We start from the raw sequence: 8,427 nt of genomic DNA, 5'->3' as shown, positions 1-8,427 counted from the left end.
CTCCCCCTACATGAAGAAGCAAATCATCCTCTTCGGAGGAGTCGGAATCAGACGAGTACGACGACATTATTTTAAAAAAAAAAATTGGGAAGATGTGTTGATTTTGGGTTTTATTTTGAAGTTGTGGTGATTGATATGGGTGAAATGGAGTATTTTATAGATGAAATGGGGTATTATATAGGAGTTTGGGATATTATATAAGGGTTTGTAAGGTGAAATTGTGTTTTGATATGGTTGAAATGGGAGTAATTTGGGGTATTATATAGAGGTTTTAAGGAATTTTTTTAAAAAAATTCGGAGCTCAACGGCTCTTTTTGGGGAACCCACCAGCTTTTTCTCTCTCTTCTCCCGCGACCACACTCACGCCTGCCTGGGGGCTCGCGCTCGCGCCCCGTTCGCGCCCCGGTTCGCGCCCCGGTGGTGTGGGGTTAGCGCCTGGGGGCGCGAGTGGAGGGGCACTCGCGCCCAGGTTAGCGCCCCACACCCCTCAGCCTAATGCTATGTTTATAATGGGGGAGGGGTGGTGGAAATCTCATCACACACCCCATCCAATCAAATTATGTCACGTCACCAACTCCAAATCCATCACATTTTGATGGAATTTGGTAGGGGTGATGTGGTGTGATAGGTTTTGGTATACATACATACATATATATACATATAGGTTTTTGTGTGGGTGTATTTGGGGTGTATATATATGTATATATAGAGAGAGAGTTTCATCACTCAAACCCACTTAACGCGTGATGGCCATCACGCAAAGCACCTCCATCAAGCTTGATAAGGGAGTGGCGGCGGTGTTAAAAAACCCATCACGCGTGATGGGAGCTCCATCATGCGGTGCCCGGGTCCCCTAATATTTTGTTACCAACTAAACTCTGTTTAATTTAACATGACAAAAATGTGTGAAAGTTTGATAAAACGAACCAGTTATCGAGTTTGTTTCTATATGTATCTATTTATTTATTTTTAATACCGTTTGAAACTATCTTTAATACTCGAATAAGTTTTTATAAGATATGTTATTAACTGTCCATACCGATCGAACAGGTCTTAAAAACCAAATGATTTATAATTAATCTATTTACTTTTTTTTAACAACAAAGTAAAATTAAAAGACAGCAAGTAGTTGCATAAAGAGACAGAAACAAAGAGAGCAAAAACAGTTACATCATTCGTAAGACACCAAACAAATTAGAAACAACACCATGGATTCAAAGCCCATTTTTCCCGGCTTAAATCCTTCCACTTAGATCTGCCGCACACCCAGTTACATGTTGCTACTTTGATGTCATCAATAATCTTCACCCCCGTCATTTTGAATCTCTTTAAGGTTATTTCGTTCCTATTTTTCCAAAGAGACCAGCAAGTTGTGTAACAACCACATCTATTTACTAAACTTAAGGCATTATAACTTGATCAGCCGTAATATATCAAAAGTATAAGACACTTATTATTTATTTGTTACCTAAATCACGCACACATATGTATATACACATATCCAACAAATGGGTTACATGTTCTCGTCGTCTATTCGCGACTCTCATTCTCCCTCTTGCAAATTTGTAGCCTACATTCCCACCAGAGTGCTACGAGGGTCACAAACACTTTATGTGTGGTCTTTTCTCTTGTATCGAAGACGATCTAACATATATATATATATATATGTGTGTGTGAAGCAGAGATTATCAATTTATCAGGTGACTCAGTGACCCATCATTAATTTAAATACATGTTAAAAAGAATTAAACATGAACATTCTCAAAGAGAGAATGAATGGTATAGGGTGGTCAAAGTCAAAGATGTAGCTGGAGGCTTAGTAATAGAAGTGTACGGAGAAAGAGGGATGAGACGTTGAGTCATGGTCAAATTGAGTGAGTGAAATGACTGTGACTGGTGGTCACTTCTGCTCATTTACCATATTGCCCTTTAACTTTGTATGCTTTTACTCGACAACTGATTTGATTGCAATATAAAGCTAGTTTATAATTGAAAATGTTATAACTTATATTATATATACTTTATAATTGTTAACTACATTTATATTAACATGCACTGCGGTGGTGTAAAGCTTGATTTAGAAATTTACACAATGGTATCTACTATGTACGTTTCGGTTTGGTTATTACTTATTTTGAAAGTATTAGGAACACGACAGTTTAACGTGTTTTGATCAAGACGACCTACATCCACATGCTGCAACTAGGTATTTTATTAAGCTTGTTACACTATTACAATTACATTATGCGGGTATAAATAGAATAAGATTAGGGCTAACAATTTTAGAGACCAAGAAAACTAGCCGGGTTTTTCCATCCTCAAATAAATTGAAGATATAAAGCATGAAATGAATATATAAATTATAATAAATACATGAAACGGAAAGGTATTAAAGCTAGAAATAAATGAAAATACGAATGGTTCAGCTCGGTTAAACGAGTGTACAAAAAAAATAAAGATAATTGATTTTCGGTTGATTCGATTATTGGTTATTTGCGGTTTTGCTTCATTGGTTTTCGGCCCGGTTATTGTTCACCCTATGCTTCGTTGCCTTTTGAACTCCATTTATGCATTTTAGGCTCCATTTATGCATTTTGGGCTACCTTTGTGTCTTTTGTTCATTTCCGGAGGCCATTTGTTCATTACTTTGTTCATTACAGATGCCATTTGTTCGTTCCAGAGGTCGCTTGTTCATTTGGAAGGTCATTTGCTCGTTACGGATGCCATTTGTTCGTTCATAGAGGTAATTTGTTCGTTACATGTTATATGTTAGTTCCAGAGGTCATTTGTTCTTTTCAAATGTCATTTGCTTGTTTGGAATGACATTTGTTCATTTCGGATGTCATCATGTGAAAAAACCTTGTTAAAATGATGAAATGGAAAATCACGAATTTCATAAAAAAATCATATTTTAAATTGATGTAAGAGGAAAAAAAAACTAATAAAAGACGAAAAGTTGAAGCACCTTGATTGATAACTTGTTTATTTATGAAATGTAAATTTATAAGAAACTTTGTATATTCAGTTCGGGCCTACTGTTTATTGTAAACAACTAAAAGTCCGCCAATTAAACTTATGGGCTTTATGGCCCAAATAACTTATGCTAGTGATATTTCTTTGAAGTTCAAAATAAAGTTAAGAAACAGATTTTTTTTATCATTTTTTTTCCTTTTACCACGTTAAGCTACTCAACATAGATTCAACCACCATAAAACAACCATATAAAGGGGGGCTCTATGGTTTAAACACCTTAGGGGACTTCATGGTTTACACAGTCGTATAAAAGTTGAAATGACTCGACAAAGACTAGGTGTATGTATAGTAACCCTAAAACTGTCTAAACAACTCGTGGCTCAAACCTGCCCCCGATAAAAGCTCCCTCGTCAAGTCGTCATGGCTTGGTTCAACTCAATTCATGAACAACCCCTAAGCAACATTCATTATTTCTCTCTTTGTAGTAGCGTGCTTAACTAGTTGTCTACCAATGTATTATTTAGTATGTTTTCTTCATGAATAAAAATAATATTACATTAAACTCAAAGTAATCATACATGCTTTTATTTATTTATTTTGAGAAAATGATATATATATTTGTTATTTTTATTATTTTAACTATAGCTATTTAACTATTTACTGTATTTGGGGTGCAAGACACTCCTCCATTTCATATTTATTCAATTGTTTCAAAATAATTTCTATAAAACAACGTTTGACCAAATAATAATATGTGGAAAATTAAATATATTAAAATGTTTAATAGAGTTGATTATATGATTCAAAGAGGCTCTTTTTTTTTTCTTAATGTTTTTTTCTGAAGCCGTCCTCCCTTATCTGAGATACATGCAACCTTAATTATTTCATAAAAACTTCTGTTGAAATATATATATATGGATAATTCGATTTTTTCAGAAGAACTTCTGTTGAAATATATATATGGATAATTCGATTTTTTCAGATAATTATGGTTATTAGTTCTACTGTCGTTTAATTTATCATTATGATAACAATAGTTCTAATATGATGGTGTTTTTTTATTTAAGTTGGATGGGATAAAATCATAAAGAATAATTTGAATTAAACATAAGTTGGGTTAAAGTTGAGAGAAGACTTTGGCTGATGCTTGGTAGAGCCTAGAGTTGATGTACAATTTGCGCTCATAGGCTGGACTTGCGCTCATATGTTTGACTGTTTTTTAGCCTCGTCTTGCAAACATTATAGTTTTTCATCTCATATCTGATCACTATTGGTATCTCATTTGGCTATTGAATCACCCTTGGTCTTCATTGTTCATTTAATTTAGGGTTTCGTCAGTACTCCATTAGTTCTGGTCTAGTTTGGTGATTCTCGGCACATTCGTTTAGTTTCGTAGGACCATTCTGCTAGCGATCTATGATTTGGTATTGTTTTTATATCGGATTTTATAATCTTGTAGTACTTTTGGGTGAAACATTTGTGGTTTGAGTTTAATAATAAAAGATTTCATATTTGTGACAACTTCATTTCTTATTCTGTCAATCAGTCTAACCTTGTGCGTCCATACATTCATCTCAAAATCCTCACCTATATCTTTCGTGCTTCTGTCATCTTGATGAACTAAAAATCAGTTTTGTAAAACATAAATTGTCTAATGCATATCTATAAATTTAACCATTAGTTTTGTTCGAAACCTTTTGTTGCACAATGCTCTAGTGACCACTCTCCACTTACACCAACCTGTCTAAAAACGGTGCGCTAGTTACGATCTATGTCCCCATCAATTTAGACAAATGATTTTTAGCAGTGATTTGAGTATCCTCCTCGTTGCTTACAACCTTACGTACGCTACTAAAATTACAACAAATGTACTTTTATTAAAGCAAATTATCCTTAAACATTTACGTTCTAACACTGCTCGCTACTCCTCTAACCTCTCATTTAGACAGCTCGTCTTACTATCCTAAACTAGCACAATATCATCTACAAAGTGAGCGCACTATAAAACTGTCTCCTGAATCCACTTTCATGCTAATAAATTTTTTTGTAAGGCCACCTTATATAAAATAAAACAAAAGGAACTCTTACAAGATGCAAGGGAAGTAGGGAACCCAAAGAAACAAGAACGAAAACAAACGCAACAACCTACGATACAATCAAGCTACAATGGAAAATTCACAAAATTAAAACAACACCGCTTCTCCCATGCTATACCAAGGCTCTTATTTCAATTACACACCCAAAGATAAGACATAACCTTAATGTCATTTATTACTTTCACAATAGAGAATGTCTTCTTATTGAAAACCATACAATTTCTCATCAACCAAATCATCCACCATGTTACCGACACAACTGCTTGAATCACATTGCATTCCATCTTGTTCCTCTTGAACTTAGATGGATACTCTATTATCTCTCGTAAAGACTCAAAGGAATTAAAACCAAAAGTTTTACCCAATCAAGAATAATGGCCCATATCCAACTAACCACCCTACATCGAACCATAAAATGCAAAGGACTTCGCACAACACACAACTATTATCCCTCGCATTAATACCTCTTACCATAAGTACCTTTGTAGCTACCCTATATATCCGTTAAAAGCCACCATATAAAACACTTAACTTTGATAGGAATGCATTTCAACTGAAAATTTTTTCAGCCAATTGATGTTCTACATTAACCTTGCCGATAGATTATGATCTTTCTCATTTGATTCAGACCCCAACCTATTAATGTTCTTCCATACTCCGTCAATTGATTTTTTAACCGATACACGCACCCAATTTTGCGTACCTGTGTGGATAGTTGCAAGAACTTTAACCCAAAAAGAGGAATTACCATTTTTGTACCTTGACCACCATTTTGCTAGTAACACCAGATTAGTTGCTCTTAGACTTCCCACTCCTAGCCCTCCCCTATCCTAGTATCCTTATCTCTTATTATCTTTTACCATACAACCCAACTAATTTTCTCCTTATCACCCTTTCCACCCAAAGAAACCTTCTTCGCTTCGTTCTAGTACATTTGTTGGAGCTTTAAAAATTGAGAAATAATACACTCCCAAACTTCCTAATGTCGACTCGACAAGCATAAGCCGTCCACCGAATGATAATGCCTTAGCTTTCCACTTAGATAGCTTTGAGTCAAACTTATAAAGGATTGGTCTCCAGTTCTCTATATGATTCAAATTGACACCAATTGAAAGACCAAAGCCATCAAACTAACCGTATCCAAATCAACTTTAACCCTGTAAGACCCATTTTGTTATGTCTTTCGTATTTGCATTTATTGTAGTGCTTATGTATTTGTTAGCTTGTTGAATTATCTTTTTTATGTTTGGGCCCAAGGCCATGTGTAATAGAGCCCATTGGGCCGATCATAATGATAGGTGCATGAGCTTACACACTATATATAAAGTGTGTAACTCATACACACATAACCTTTTGCAAAACCTTATCCTAACAACTCACAAGCTCTTTTTTCTTTCTCTCATTCTTGGCAATAACAAATACCAAACAAGATCTGAGATCTCGGTGTTCAATAGTGATTTTCGCTAGCTAATATAGAAGTTGATCTAAATTAACTAGTTGTTGTGTTGTTAGATCCGGTCAAGAGACCTACGTAGCGAAAACAAATCCAATCTCTATTTCAAATTTTACTTTCATATGCTTTTAAGTTTTAATTAATATGATTCATATTTAATTAGTAGTAGTAGTAAATTTCGAAATGGACAAAATAGGAAAATGGGTGAGAACGTGAGGGTGACAAAGGAGAGAGAAAAGTGGGCCCCTCCACCACCCTCCATGCGCACACTGTCTTCCAAACCCTAAAACCATCCATCTAATCTAACATTCAACACAACACACAACAAATCTTGCATCTACCTCTGTCAATCCTAGACTCATCCAAACCTTAAACATAACCTTAGATATACCCTGAATGAATTTTATCAATAACTTCATTCCAACAACTATTTTCATTCATATATAAACTTGCATCTTTAGCAAGAATTAAGTTAACACAACACCAAAAAAAAACATCCAAAATATATAAGCTAAGATTAATTACTTTTGTTTATAAAGTGATCAAGATTTGAAGATAATGAATCCAGGTACAACTCATGGCCATCATCTACCTCCTCCTTTTCATACTAGAGACCATCATCATCAATTTCAACCACCAGAGGATCAAGAAGATCAAAGCGGTGGAAGCCGTAAGCGGGATCGTGAAGGTAACGATCATAATAATAATAATAATAATAATAATAATAATAATAATAATAATAATAATATTGATGGAGGAGGAGGTGATCATAGTAGTGGTGGTGGTTCAAGGAGGCCGCGTGGGCGTCCACCGGGAGCGAAGAACAAGCCAAAGCCGCCGGTTATAGTGACGAGGGACAGCCCGAATGCGCTCCGATCTCATGTGATAGAGGTAGCTAATGGATGTGATATCCAAGAAAGTATAGCGGATTTCGCTACAAGAAGGCAAAGAGGGGTTAGTATTTTGAGTGGTAGTGGTACGGTTGTAAATGTAACCCTGAAGCAGCCGACTGCTCCAGGGGAAGTTTTGACCCTGCACGGGCGATTTGAGATCTTATCGCTCTCAGGGTCCTTTCTTCCCCCTCCAGCTCCACCGGCTGCTTCAGGGTTGACCATCTATTTAGCTGGTGGTCAAGGACAAGTGGTTGGAGGGGGAGTTGCGGGACCCTTGTTGGCTTCAGGGCCAGTCGTAATCATGGCCGCTTCGTTTGGAAATGCGGCATATGAACGACTTCCTCTTGAGGAAGAGGAGGCTACCGCGGTTTCAGGAAACGAACGTTTAGGATCCCCTTCCCGGATCAATGATCAACAACAACTTGTGGAGTCGAATCCGAATCCGTCTTTGTTGATCCATGGATTGCCTCCTAATATGATAAATTCGTGTCAAATGCCAACGGATCAAGCTTATTGGGGTGCAAATCGTCCCCCTTTTTGATGAGAATTAAGGATCGAGAGGAATTAATCAAACAAGTACTATCATATCATTCTTCTCCATCCTTTTACTTTCACTTAAACTTGTGCAATTTCCTTTAATTTTAACATGAGTTAGTATGTTAATTTGTGATGTTAATTAGTTGATTAAAAAGGTTAGGCTTTCATAGCATGTTTGATCAAGAACTGATGAGGTTGTACAAAACTTGTGAAATTATTCAATTAATAACCTTGTTGTGAGCTTTAATATATTATTAACATTAATATTATTTCTTGTTTCTATACACAAGCACCTAGCATTTAAGACCTCTAATGGAGTTGCGTGGAACTTGTCTTGAAGAAGCTTAAACAGCTTGTAAAGACTAAGGTGGACAGGACATTTTAGATGCTTTACTTTATTTGTGTATTCAAAGGTTTTGTTAATTTTAATAATTAGTTGTATGAAACCATCATTAAAACCATTCAAAATCTTAAC

The 8,427-nt window shown here is 35.8% G+C and overlaps 1 pseudogene; it reads left to right on the top strand.

Moving 5' to 3' along the window:
* The first annotated feature begins 7,074 nt into the window (after positions 1 to 7,074).
* Positions 7,075 to 8,187, top strand: LOC143580627 (AT-hook motif nuclear-localized protein 18 pseudogene; annotated as a pseudogene).
* Positions 8,188 to 8,427: the final 240 nt, after the last annotated feature.

This window comes from Bidens hawaiensis, unplaced genomic scaffold (genome assembly GCF_021521415.1).
Source record: "Bidens hawaiensis isolate Kalapana, Puna unplaced genomic scaffold, B.hawaiensis_p1.1 tig00030534_1, whole genome shotgun sequence".
Taxonomy (NCBI): Eukaryota; Viridiplantae; Streptophyta; class Magnoliopsida; order Asterales; family Asteraceae; genus Bidens; species Bidens hawaiensis.
Note: the sequence above shows the minus strand (reverse complement) of the source record. Positions and strands in the feature narration are given on the sequence as shown.